Below are 14,401 nucleotides of genomic sequence, written 5' to 3'. Positions count from 1 at the left end.
GGGACAAGCAAACAGAAAATGACCCTCAGTTTCCTTACAACCTGGACAATGTATACATGAATTAGAAAAGGATTTATCCCAGGATGAGGTAAAGGAATTCAGGGGTAAAGATCCCACCCGAAATTGATGATATAATTTTTTGTCCAATGGCCTAGTGATTAGGTCCCAGTATGTTTCACGGGCAGAGTCCAGTTTAAAGCTTAGAAAACGACCCGTCAGACTCACCGAACTAGAAGCTTGAGCCAAGAACAGGCGGATTGAGGCCCAGAATAAACACTTAAATTCCTTTTTTGAGGGAAAATTGTTGATGCCTGGGGAAACCCATAGATGGCTAAGCCCCATATCGCACAGGCTAGTTTTCACTGAGCGAAGCCAAGGGATGCGTTCCGAACCCCCCATGGCCTTCACCTCGGCTAGCTCCTTTGCGAAAAGTACCAAATCCTCGGATGTCCATAGGCGCCTCCACAGAGACACTACTCTGTATCTAGCCATATCGGTTATTGGTGGACAGCCCATGTCGTGACAGAGTGGGATCAGTGGGGTTGATTGGGGCAGCCCCACCAAATTACGAAGGAATCTGCACTGTATTCTATATAAACTTGTAAGGTCCATGAAGCCCCAGAGCTCTGCCCCGTAGAGTGTAGCTGTGTTAATTTTAACATCGTAAATTTGAAGGGCAGGGGCAACCCTTTTTGTGATAGTTTTCTTTTGCTCGCGCAAAAGACATCCAGTCATTTGGGCGAGTTTTAATTGTTGGGTCTCTATTTGTGGTTTCCAGGACAAACGAGAATCCAGGGTGACCCCCAAGTACGTCATTTTGTTGACTTGTTCCAGGTTGACCCCGTTTAGTTGGACGCTACTACGTATGGGTTTTTTCCTGGAAAAAACCATAAACTTGGTTTTCCCCACATTGATTTGGAGACCATTTTTGTTACAGAATTCCTCAAAATGATTTAGAGCCTGCTGTAACCCTCCCCTGGTCTTAGACAAGAGGAGGGTATCATCGGCGAAAATCAACATTGGGAATTTCGTTCCCGCCAGGGATGGTGCATCGGTGTTAATCAGCCTAAAGAATTTGACTACCTGATCTATATAAAGTAGAAAGAGGGTAGGGGCAAGAACACACCCCTGGCGTACTCCTCGTGAGACCGGAAATGAGTCTGTAGTTTGCCCTTTAGCCCCCCATCTTACCCTCGCAAAATTGTCTTCGTGTAGTCTAATGATCATTTCGACCATATCCCCCGGCATACCTAGGTCCCTTAATACTTGCCATAGTTTTCCCCTCGGCACCAAATCAAAAGCTGATTTCAAGTCTATGAAAGCAGCGAAGATGGTGCCCCCTCCAAGTAAGACGACCTTCCAAAAAATCATGCAAAGCCGTAAAACCTGGTCAATGGTACTTGTGCCGTATCTGAATCCCGCCTGTAATGGGGACAGTATGCCCTCTAGTTCCATCCACCCATGTACCCTTGCCAGGAGTATACGAGCAAATACTTTCTGAAAGCAATCAATTAAGCTAATCGGGCGGTAGTTCCCTGGGTTTGATCTGTCACCCTTTTTATATATTGGGAGAATCTCCGCCCCCTTCCAAGTCTTTGGGATGCGGGCACCTCTTGCTATAGCGTTTGCTATGCGTGTTAAATAGGGTACCCAAAGGCCTGTATTTGCTTTAAAAAGGTCTGCTGGAATTTCATCCAGTCCTGGGGCCTTCCCCCGCTTCGTTAAACCTAGTGCGATCTCTGTTTCCCTTTCGGTGAAGGTCATAATCATGTTGCCAGTAGATATTGTTTGTTGCAGGTTCAATGAGATCATTGGGTCAACCACCTCTTGGCAAAATTGGGTGGAATAATGATTTATCCAATCTTCCGGGGGTACATGGTTAGATGGTGTACGGAAGTCACCATCCTTACCACATCTAACAATGTCCCAGAATTTGGTCTGGTTGTTTGATTTGCTGGCGTCCAAAAGGTCCGCCCAGAAAACATCCTCCCATTCCCTCTTAGCTTCCCATTGCACTCTTTTATACCTTTGCCTGGCCGCCTTTACTTCACTCAGATCTCTAGATTTGACTTTCTTAATTAAATGGCTGTGGGCCTCTCTGCACTCTCTATTATACCATTTAGCTCTTAAAGCAGTTTGAATCCCGGAGTTTGGCTTACATGGTTTGGAGAGGAGATTGTTAAGCTCAGAGAAACATTTATCGTGTATGCCCATAGTCTTATCTAAATAGATATTACCCCTTTCAGCATCAAGAGACCTCAGGTTGTCTAATGCATTCATCACCACCTTTTCTATATTAGCCTGTAACACTACATCGTTTGATAAGGTTGACCATTTCAGTCTCCTCCGGTCATTTGATACGGTTACAACCCCCTGACCCCTTGGAACAGGTTCAGCTAGACTTGTTTGATCATGCATTTTAATTTTTAGGGACAGTGGGTTGTGGTCGCTTTCAGGGCGCGTAACAATTTCCATATCAACGATTAGGCACCAATGTTCCATATTTAGGAAAATATAGTCAATACGACTCTTTCTAACACCATTATCGAAGGTGAACTTGGCTCCAAAATCCGATTTGGTGCGGCCGTTTACCGCCCTTAGTCCCCAAGAGAGGCAGAAAGCAGACCAATTCAAGGCAGCCTCCATTACTTTGGCTTGATTTTTGTTTGATAGATCCGGAATTTTCCAGGTCGCGTCTTCTGCGAACCCCCAGTTGTCCTCTGGCAGATACAGTGGCTCAATGGTACAATTGATGTCACCTGCTAACATTATGAAAGACCCTTTGTTCCAACCTGATAGTAAAGTGTCTAAAGCGCCTATCAGCTTGGGACATCGTCCACCCGGGAGGCCTCTAGAATACATGTTAATAATAAGCATGTCCTGCCCCCCTGCTTTACTCAACCTTATGGCCAATATATCAGGGTTGTCCACGAAAATTTCAGAAACAGAATAGCACCAGGCCTGTTTGACCCATATGGACAACCCCCCTGACGCCCGTCCTTTTGTGCCTTTTATTGCAGGTTTAAAAAAATTTACATAACCAACCATAAAAAACGGGGCAGTGGCCCAAGTTTCTTGCAGGAGCACGACCTGATGATTACCTATAAACTCCGACCAGTCCTCAGAAACCAGACGTGTCTTAACTCCAGCAACATTCCATGACACCATGTAAGAGGATAACATGTCCGAGTCCTCAGAAATGTTACTAGCTGTCGGGGGGGGAAGGAGACTCGATAGGATTACCCTTACTGGCCTAGTTTCTTCTTCGTTAGAGACGGGGATCTCTTCCCCCGTTGGTTCCCCCTGAATTCTAATTCTGTTATGGGGCGGAGACTGTTGCACCCTTATGAGGTCCAAGGTGGGACTAGATGGAATGGGCATTCCTTCCCCGATCCTTGTGACTAGAGTTGGTGACTGGGACGATGTACATAGTCAGTCAACCCATTCCAAATCTGACAGTGCCTCAAAATGGTTGAAGAGTGGGGGGTAATAAGGGGGGTAGGGAATTAGATGCTCTCGAGGCCTCCCCCCACGAAATTTCCAGTGATTGGGGCCCATTGGATAATTATGACGTATGTGGGGGTAAAAATAACCAAGATGCAGGGTCTGAATGTCACCTACACGGGCAAATCTAGCTTTCCTCTGGATTTTTTCCACCACCCATGGGTCTCTAAAGGAAATCAAAATACAATCCCCTTCCAGATCTTTATCACCCTTTCCTACCCAGTCGACTCTCCTTACATAAAGGATTTCAGTGGGGGATGATGGGGGGAGAGGACGATGTTTGTTTAGCCAAAAGGTGACCTTGTTCCGTAGGTCCCCATGTGACTCTTTAGTGCCCTCTCTTAAGGGGGTTACCCCGGTTAAAACGATGGTATATTGCGCCGCTTCTGGGGGTAAGTTAGCTCTCGGGGGGTGTTGTGTGTTGCTATTAACTGACCTGAGATGCCTATCTGGGTGGGGGGTTTTCTTCTCTTTACCCAATAATGGTGTTGGCGCTGTGATGTTATTGGTTTGTTGTGACGGGCCATTCGCTATGTGTTGTTTTACAGGCACGTTGTTGGGTGCCAGTGGGTATTTGGCTTTCGATGTTTCTTGGCTATTTGCTCTACTGGCAGTGATCGATGTAGGTGCTGCCGGTTTTGCCCCCAGATTTGACTTCTTGATGTTATGGCTGGTTGATGACCCTACGGGTAGTGTTGTGACTATCCCACCTTTTTGGTTAGCACTCCCTCCGGAATTGGAACCCCCTGTCCTAGAACTGGAAGATGTAAGTTTGTTCAGAAGGTCCATATTGATGTTAGCAGCCGCTTCCAAGACATCGATTTTAGCGGACAATATCCTTGTTAATTCAAGGACCGGGAGCAATAAAGTTTGAAACATTGTTTCCATTTTAGCTAACAAGACCTCGTCACTGCTAAGGCATGTTGGACAAGGATTAGAGGACCCAGAATGAGCTAGTGAGGGGCAGTATACTACGGGTGGTTCGGGGTTGATCTGTAAGGGGGAGTGACTAGCACTGTTAGCATGATCTATTTTAAGATGTTTTTGATCCTTGTCACCCTGTGGACTTGAGGCATGTTTTCTTTTCCGGGAGGTGTGATTGATAATGACTTGTTGCGGAGCTGGCACACTGGGTGAAATGGGGGCCTTTGGTAGAGGAGAACCGCCCGTGCTACTCACGTCGTCCTCAAAATCATTACTATCAGCTTCTAAGCTAGACAGGTTGGAATCAAAGTTCAAATCCATATTTACATTGGCCGTGTGAGTTCTAGCACCATCCCCATCAGCGTGAACTATGACTTCTGATTCTGAGGTTGAAATACAGTTGAACGCTGCGTTCGTTATGGGGCTTTTTACATGGGCCAGGGCACCTATAGAGGAGCGCTTCCCAGTAACTAAGTCCAGGGACAGTCTATGTTCTGCCTGTTCTATTTCTTTTTCTAAAATTCCTGTTGCTCTAGAGATGAATGCATCAAGGGGACCTGAGACAACACCCTTGGAGGTTTGTATGTGCACAAGGCGCTGTTTACCAGATCTTAATGGCATGTTTGAGAAGATGGTATTAATACTAATGAGTAGACCTCTAAGTATAACTAGGTGGGGTGGGGTTATACAGGATGTAAAACAAACCAGGACTCCTGGCCCAACCCAACCTTGTCCGACCACGGACGGCCACAGACGGTCCCGCCCTTGTCCCGGGCTTCTCCCGGCGCGCTCCCGCGCGCTCCCGCGCCTGCGGGAGGGTTTCTTTCTTTGAAGGGATGGGTAGGGAACACCAAGGGGGCGGGGCCGGCAGGGAGAGGAGCCCAGCTGGAGACGGGCGCGCGGGGACTCCTGGTCCGTGGAGTCCCGCTCTACCCTCGCAGCCCTGCCGGTAAGATGGAGCCCGTTTGTCACAACCTGCCGCTGCTGTGAAACAGCGAAGCGGGACCCGCGAAGCGGGTCCGGCGAGGAGGGGCGGCACACAGCAGGCAGGAACACAGGAGAGACACAAAGTTTAGCGCGTTCAGCACAGGGAGCACAGGGAATCAACAGTTAACAGTTACAAACGTTATGGGGGACATGGCTTAACGCCCATGGAGTCAGGCACAGATTGAGGTGCACCAGTACGCCGATCCCCCATTACCTACTATCCTGACTGTCTGGGCCCTCGTACAAGAACCATACGGGACCGAGATCATTCAGTAACCCGAGGGAATGCCAAAAACCCCAGAGTCAGACACAGGGCAGAGACGAGTGGAGGAACGAAGCGAACGGGCTGAATACAAAATGCCGGACTCCAACTGAATACAAGATATCCCATGGTTTTTTGGGGCAATCGCACACCTGGTAAGGTTGAAGTGAACTATGTAATAATAGTGAGTAGGTGCAACCTGGATAACCCTCCTGAGTATGAGGGTAAATATTAACCACAAAACTCGTGTTATCCCCCACGGTGGAAACATCCTCAGGGTGCACTGAAATGGAAAAAGTTCATTAAAGTTCAAGCAAACGCCTTGTACATTTTCTTCAATTTCATTTATTCGAATCTTAATCTTCAATTGTAGTTATATATCCAACATATATTTCAAGTGGTATGCCCAATGCATTTCGGGCGGCGCCCTTCTTCAGGGGACCTATTTAATTCTTATCGAACTCCACATGAATTTCAAACAGTGGTTCCAAATATTCTAGGTATGAAACAACACCACGATGTGGCGTTTTCACGTTTATTGCGTCATTTACAATCCCAACACTCGGTCGGCCCGAGATGAAAGGATTAAACTCCTCGATATTCTCGTGAGAAGTGTTTACGGCGGTTCAACCTACACTGTAGGTTGGGCCCCACTGAGGTTTAAGTTAATGTTTTTGAACCGCTTTAACCCCTTGACCGCGGCGAAAATTCCGCCGCGGTGCGGGTGATTTACGATGTGGGTGTGGTTCGGACGGCCCCTGGCCGTCCTCCGCACACGCCCACCGTGACGTCGGACGGCCGCCGGCCGTCCGACGCATGGAAGGGGTTAAACACTTCTCACAAGAATATCGAGGAATTTCATCCTTTCATCTCGGGCCGACTGAGTGTTGGGAATGTAAATGACGTGATAAACGTGAAAACGCCACATCGGTTGTTTCATGCCTAGAATATTTGGAACCACAGTTTGAAATTAATGTAGAGTTCGATACAATTAAAATAAGTCCCCCCGAAAGAAGGGCGCAGCCCAAAATGCATTGGGCATACTACTTGAAATATATGTTGGATATATAACTACAATTGAAGATAAAGATTCGAATAAATGACATTGAAGAACATTTATAAGGTGTTTGCTTGAACGTTAATGAAATTTCTCCATTTGAGCGCACCCTGGAGAAGTTTCCACCCTGGGGGATAACGCGAGTTTTCTGGACTCCAACTGAATCCACCAAAAAATGACAAGCCTGTGAGGAATCCACATGATATGACATCATACTGAGCGGAGAAAAGGTATTGCGTCCCAATAACGAGCAGCAGCTACGCTTGTTTGGTGCAGAGTGGGGATGACCCTGTTCTGTCAGAGGGCATTGGAAGTCCTATCTAAGACAGCAGCATGACTGAAGAAGCTCAGGGAGGCGCAAAAGCCACAGGGCAACAGAGGCTTCCACATCATGACTTAGGAGGAGCGACCCTCCCAGGAGGCCCCCCAAGAGCAGCCCCAGACAGCAATGAGGTAGTCAATCCTTCTAAACGCCTGCTTGCGAGGGAAGAAGCGAACCTCTGGTGAGGCGGGCGGCAGCGGGGCCCAGTCAGCAGACAGCCAGTTACTGATTCAGCGACTGGTCTGGCGGGCCCACCGGCATAACTGTGAAGAGCTGGGGGACAGCTGCATCAACCCACACCTTATGAGAGGTGCTGCAGAGCCAAAGAAAACTGGGATTATAATAAAATAACACAATAGCAGGCGGTGGTACCGGAGAAGATGCAGTTTGGTGTCCTGTGAGGTCAGGGCTGATCCTAATGAGGTGAAGGAGCTGCGGCAGGGCCCTGATGAAGAGAATCCATTAGCCGGTCAGATCGTTAGCCCTTGGGTGAGGAGAAGACGCCCTGGGGAGATGACTATTGTGGCCCCCTACCTGGTGATCTGCGAATGCTAGAGCTTCAAGGCGGCAGTACCGTAGGGACCAGAGCAAAGTCACCCACGGCATGAGGTGCATAAAGGCACTTGAGCCCGTGCTCTGCAGTTGCACATTGGAAAGTTAGTGGCCCGCTGGGAGCAAGATGGAGTCAGCGTGAGCCCCGCGCTGCTCGGCTGTTCACGCCAGTCACTGAATGCCGTGATGATCGGCTAGCCGCCCTGCGTGCAAATCGGCGATGCGATGCCTGGTTTTTGAGCACACGGGCACAGGCAACCAGCATCAACGAGAGCACGGATAACGCTGTGCGCTACTCTAGGAGGTGCGGTACTGTCCGGCGCGGCTCCCGGACTTGCTTTGAGGAGCTTGAGGTGTTTGAGACGGCTTGCACACGCCCTAGACTTTTTTAACGCATTTGCCCCAGAAGCGGAACTTTTCTTTTTACACGCGGCTTGCGTGTTCGAAAGGGAGGCACTCGATGGGAGCAATGACAGGCGCTGCTGGGGATCGGAGACAGTGTGCTAGGACCTGAGCTCTTTGTTACTGGCTGCGGCAGCGCTGATCTTCACGCAAGGGCCCACAAGCTCCCCATTGACCTCGGAGAAAATCGACCTTCCGAACTTTAGGATGAATGCACGCGGGGCCAAGAAAGGGCTTAAACAGAAGATGCCCATTTCAGGAAAAGACCCCCTGGCAGGGGAAGGACCCGGGAAGACCAAAGCTGATCAGGTCAGTGGGGGGAGTGGGTTAAAAAAAACGAACTTACGGAAGACAGGGGCAAGGGCAAAGACTATAAAGAAGGCAAAGACTCTGGCTCTACACAGCCCCTCCCTGCTAAGATTTTTCTGGTAGCCAAAACCCAGGCTGCCCAGGCTGCCCAGGCTGCCAATGTCAAGAGCAGTACAGGGAAATCATCCTCTCCTACACCACTTTATGCCCTTCCACAGCAGGACAGTGCCACGGCCAAAAAGGTTCAAACCACCACCATTAATAATACGAACATCTCTACCACCCCCTCCTGTCTCCCAGGTATTCCGCCAGTGCCCACTCTCTTCAGTCACACCCCTACCGAGAGTCATGACCATACCACCGTGATTAAGGGGCCCCCTAATGCCTCTGATCCCCCTGTCTTACCGGTCACCTTGCCACCTACCCTGCCCGCTGCACTAGGACAGGCGGAATCAACGGAAGGAATCGCCAGCGGTGGGGACTGCAGAGAGTCTCAATGTCAGGGAACAACCAACGGGGACAGAAGTCGTTATTCAAAAACTGGAAATCCATTCCGGAACCCCAACTCCTTGGACCCCAGAAATTGGACATGAGGACTTCTACTCTGTATCTGACAGCACCCCGAGCTCCTCTGCCGACGGGGGGACAGAAGAAGAGGACAACTCCAACAACGCCAGCGAGGAGGGCAGCGAGGCCTCCCGCATTAACCCTGAAACAGGTGTTCGCCCTAAAAAAACAAGAAATAAGACTAAGCGGCGAAGTCAACTCAAATGGGACTACTCGGACTCGCAGATGTCTTACCATCTGGATGAAGACGAACCAATTCAACCACAGTGGCACAGCCCGAGAAAACTACAAAGCGAAACAACTGCGACAATGGAGCCCTCTTTGGTGGCTATACTTACCTCTATCAAGGATTTCCAGGAGGAGGTTAGAGCGGACAACCAGACTGCTAAGAACGCTGCAAAAAAAATACAGGGCGGCCTTTGAAGACTGAACAAAACCTGCACAGACATCAGCGATCGGGTGGGAATGGTTGAGGCTAGGATGGAGCATTTGGAAACTGAAGCTGTAGCTGCTAAACAACTGATTGAGTCCAACTCTGCCTGCCTTACAGACCTTATGGGCAAACTGGAAGAGCAAGAAAACCGACAACGCAGGAACAACCTCCGCCTGCTTGGAATCCCAGAAGGGAAGGAGGGGGAAGATCCGAGACAATTCATAGTCAAGCTACTACAAGACTCCTTTCCGGAACACCCCGGCTGGGACTGGGACCGTGAAGTGCAGTGAGCCCATCGCTTCCCCTTTTTCTTGAAACGGCAATATAACAACGGGAAACGCAACTGAAGGGCAGCCTCGGGTGTTCCTTGTGTACTTCAGCAACTTCCTTCTAAGACAGCTGGTGTATGATCAAGCTCGCCCCAATTCCAAGAAAGGGGCCAATGGAATTACCTTTTTCGCCAAACCAGACTTTTGCCACCAGACTGTGGAGCGGAGGTGGCACTTACGGCAACTGATCTCCCCCTTCCAGCAGCTAGGCGCTGAGGTGTATCTCATGAACCCAGCAAGACTGAAGGGGATCCTGCATGGCACCACCAAGGTTTTCTTGTCCAAGATCAAAGCCAGAGAGTACCTAGAAGAAACAAGGCTTAAAAAGGGCCACAAAACCTAAGACTGGGGAAAGATGGAAAGGGAATGGGAAGTAAAAGGGGGTGTTGCTGCTCTCTCCTCCCTCCTCCTGCAACTTACTGGCAACTAATCTCTCCAACCTGGGGGGGGCAACCTTACTGCCAAATCTAAATTTCTCTTGTGCTTATAATCCTTTCTACATGCTTTGCTAACTTTTAAGAATCTTGAATTCGGACTCTCTTTCGCCCGCTTCCTGTTTGTGTACATGCAGGGTAGAGCTCTAATAAAAGGGGGGAGAGAGGGCAAAAACTGGGGAAAAAAATATGCACACATACACTAGTATCTAACACTCGGCACTTAACCCGCACACACACACAGAACAGCACAGGGTAGGATTAAGGGCCGATCACAAGACTAATGTTATTTATGTTTCTGGCTGACGTGGCCAGCAGCCGAGGTTCATGTATGACCTCCATAATTCAGGCTTCACCTGATTGCTCACGTAAGGGGGCGGGTGAGGTGGGTGGAAGGGGGGTTTGGGGGAGGGGCGGGAAGGGACACAGGCAGTACATTTAGGCGCAAAACACCCACAACACTTTTTTGAGGATTCAATTATATCGACTATATCTTTAAAAATAACCTAATTGATTTCTAAAAGGCCTTTACCTTTACACCGCTCTGATGGCTAGGCTAGATTCACTACGAATTGTGTCAGTCAATGTCTGCGGATTAAACAACGCCTCTAAAAGGCAGAAAGTGGCTCTGGGCCTACGGACACTTGGGGGGAACATCATATGCCTGCAAGAAACCCACGTGGAACATTCACAAAAACACCTATTGAATACCCTTGGGTTCAAGGTAATGGGCGCCACCACGCAGGGAGCTAAAACAAAGGGAGTGTGTGTTCTAGCCGACAGAAGATTTGTCACTAGCAACCCACGGACCAAATCTGACCCATTAGGGAGGTGGGCCATCAATCAGATTCAACTCCCCAACAACTCTTCAATTACCCTCTGCTCAATATATGGGAGTAACTCAGATGACCCCTGGGCCATTAACCAAGCCTCCGGCGAGCTAGTGCACTTGCCCACTCCCTTAGTGCTCTGTGGGGACTTTAATATACATCTGCCTTCTGACTGGGCCACTAGTACAACATGGAGATATAAAGGTAGAAAACCTCTAGTTTTTCAGGCCTTAACAAATCTTATCCAGACTCATGGGTTAATAGACTGCTGGGCAAGTAAAAACCCCTCGCAACCCGGCTACACATTCTACTCCGCCCCGCACCAAGTTCTAGTCAGACTAGACTATTTTTTTATATCTGCCTCATTCATCAATAACTACACAATCGACATTGCACTTCGCTTTTTATCTGACCACAATCCTCTCATTATCACCATCAAGGGGCTTGGACAACCTAAAGAGGCTACTAAGTGGAGTTTTGAGAAAGCCCTATTGTACAATAGCAGCTACGTAACACACATGCAGGGATGGATTCAAGAGTTCCTGGAGATAAAAATTGGATCTGCCACCCAAATGATAGTCTGGGACACACTAAAGGCAGGGATCAGAGGGGAGACCCTAAGGTTCTCTATTCAGAAAAATAAAAGGGAAAAAACTCTAATTAGGAATTTACAAGAAAAACTAAGGAACACAGAAACTAGGCTAACCCAAACAATTCTCGCAGGACTAGACTGCCAGTCTATCCAACAAGAAGCAGTCTTGGCCAAAGCTGAAATAGGAGCTGTCTTCATGGAAAAAGTCACGGCAAAGTGGGCAGCAGCGAGGGAAAAGAACTACGAGTGTAGTGACAACATTGGTCACCACCTAGCCGTTAGGACAAGACAACAGGTCACTAGTATTCGGAAGGGATTCCAGGAGTACTACGCCAAATTATACACGGAAGAAAACTCCTCTACGGGGGACGTACTAGACAGGGAAATCTCCAATTACATTAGCGAGATCGAACTAAGGCAACTTAGCCCAAAAGATAATAAGCTATTAGATCGTACTCCCACTTGGGAGGAAATTCTGGGTGCTCTCACTAGCCTCCCGGATGGGAAGGCATCAGGCCCTGACGGCATACCCGTTGAATTTTTTAAAGTCTTTGCTCATCAAATCCAAACTATATTCACTGAGGTAATGACATCTATCTTTAACGGGACCTCCCCTCCGGCCTCTTGGTCCAGAGCTAGAATCTCGATCTTCCTAAAAAAAGATAAGTCCCCTTTGGATATGAGCTCCTACAGACCCATAACCCTCATTAACTGCGACTCTAAAATATTCTCCAAGGTGTTAGCTTCCAGAATTTCCCGGGTAGTGGAATCTCTTGTTTCGGAGTGGCAACATGGCTTCATACCCAAAAAAGGGACCACGGAACATGTCAGGAGAGTTATCACCTTGTTTGATGCTGCACATGCTGCCGGAGACCAGATGTCGCTTACGTTACTCGACGCCGAAAAGGCCTTTGACCGGGTCTCCTGGCGATTCCTGTGGGGGGTAATGAGCAGAATGGGGTTCGGGGATAAGCTCATGCTGGCAACACAGGCACTCTATTCTAATCCAACAGCCAGTGTTACCATAAATGGACATCTCACCGACCCCATTAACATCTCTCGGCGCACCAGGCAGGGCTGTCCTTGCTCACCTCTATTGTTTGCCCTTTATCTGGATCCTTTCATTAAACAGATAGAGAAAAATTATAACATCACCCCAGTAACCTACTTTCAGAATAGCTGTAAAATCTTGGCCTATGCCGACGACCTGGCCATCACCTCTCTGGACCCTGCCAACACCATACTTGCACTGGAAGGAGAGGCCCAGAAATTTGGGAGGCTTTCTGGTTACGCCCTCAATAAAAACAAGACACAGATTTTAGCAAATAACAAAATTACTTGGGCAGACGACAGGGTGGTACCCAAGGCTAAATATCTGGGGGTATCCATTTCACCCAAGCTGGAGGAAATAGTCACAGACAACCTGGTTCCCCTTGCCGTCCAGACCAAGAAGGCTTTAAAGCAGATTGACAACCTGCATTTAACGCTAGTGGGCAGATGCAATGTCATCAGAATGACATATTTCCCAAAGTTACTCTACTTTTTTCGTAGCATACCCCTCGAATTTGGGAAAAAAAGCCTTCTCCAATTCCAGCAGATTTTAACTCAATTCATCTGGGCCTATGCCCAGCCCAGACGAGCACTGAAGCAACTTACACTTCCAAAGGAGAGAGGGGGCTGGTCTTTTCCTAATATCACCCTATACTACTGGGCGGCTGTACTACAGTATAGCTCAGCACTAGTAAGAGAATCTACCCACGACTCATCAACCGGGACAACTCTACCCTCACCCTTCCAGCTCTTACTAGGGGATCAACATTGGGACTGCCTACTTCACGAAACAACATATGGGTACTACAACCGTGTAAAATTCAAGACACTAATGAATTCATATAAAGTCTTCCGCCATATCCAGAGAATATTTGGAATTGGCAGATTTAACTTTTACTCTCCCATAGTTAATAATAACAACTTGCCAGCTATATTTAGTTCCTCTTATCTCTCTGACTGGCACAGGGCCGGAATAGTGAAACTTGGGGACCTGATCACAACCGGGGGGATCGAACCGTTTACAAACCGACAGTCTAAATTCAAACTAAAAGGCCAGGATCTATTCAAGTATCTGTCTATTCATGGCTACTTATCCAGGAAAGTGGGTGGGACTACAGGGTTCGCCGAAGTTGAGCTGCTACATGCTCTACACACCGTCACCACCCCTCGTATTGGAGGCATCTACCAAATGCTTAACAGGCAAACCCCAGATGACCTAGAATCCATCTCTATAAAATGGCATGTTAAACTTGATTCGCCCCAAAGTTTTTTTTATAATTCTCTGCGCCTATCACAACAGATCTTAATTTCCGCCAAACTGCAAGCACAACACTTCAAAACAATTTTCTTTCTTTACATGACACCAAGTAAAATCATCAAATGGGGATCCGGAAAAGGAACACTATGCCCGCGGTGCTCCGAAGTAGGGGCAGACTCAATACACATCTTCGCAACCTGCCCAGAACTAGCCCCAACCTTGTTTAAAATACAGAACCTACTCAGCGAAATAATTAACCAACCAATTTTGTTAAACCCTACAACTATCCTTCTGGGGACTCAATCCGATTTACTCAGAATCAAGGAGGAAGGGCTGGTTTTCATAGCAATGGCAGTATGGAGGATTTGTGTCGCCTCCGGCTGGTTAGATACTGGTTTCCCTCTTTCGCCCAATGGTTGGCCAGGCTGGTTGCTACATTTCACCTTGAAAGGGCAGTATACACCAAAAAAGGACGAAGAAAAAGGAAGATAGGCTCTGAGGTTTGGGGGAAATTCTCTAACTGGCTGGTGCAGCAAGAGCAACACGTCTAGGAGAAATAGCTGGGGAGGCCTTAAGGAATTCCTAATCC

The 14,401-nt window shown here is 48.2% G+C and overlaps 1 protein-coding gene across 1 annotated transcript in view; it reads right to left on the bottom strand.

Annotated features, from left to right (window-relative positions):
- Window positions 1-14,401, bottom strand: part of LOC144818685 (dynein axonemal heavy chain 6-like) — a 1,395,111-nt gene that overhangs the window by 135,990 nt on the left and 1,244,720 nt on the right. The window lies entirely within an intron of this gene.

Source organism: Lissotriton helveticus, chromosome 2_1 (assembly GCF_964261635.1).
Source record: "Lissotriton helveticus chromosome 2_1, aLisHel1.1, whole genome shotgun sequence".
In the NCBI taxonomy this organism is placed as follows: domain Eukaryota; kingdom Metazoa; phylum Chordata; class Amphibia; order Caudata; family Salamandridae; genus Lissotriton; species Lissotriton helveticus.
Note: the sequence above shows the minus strand (reverse complement) of the source record. Positions and strands in the feature narration are given on the sequence as shown.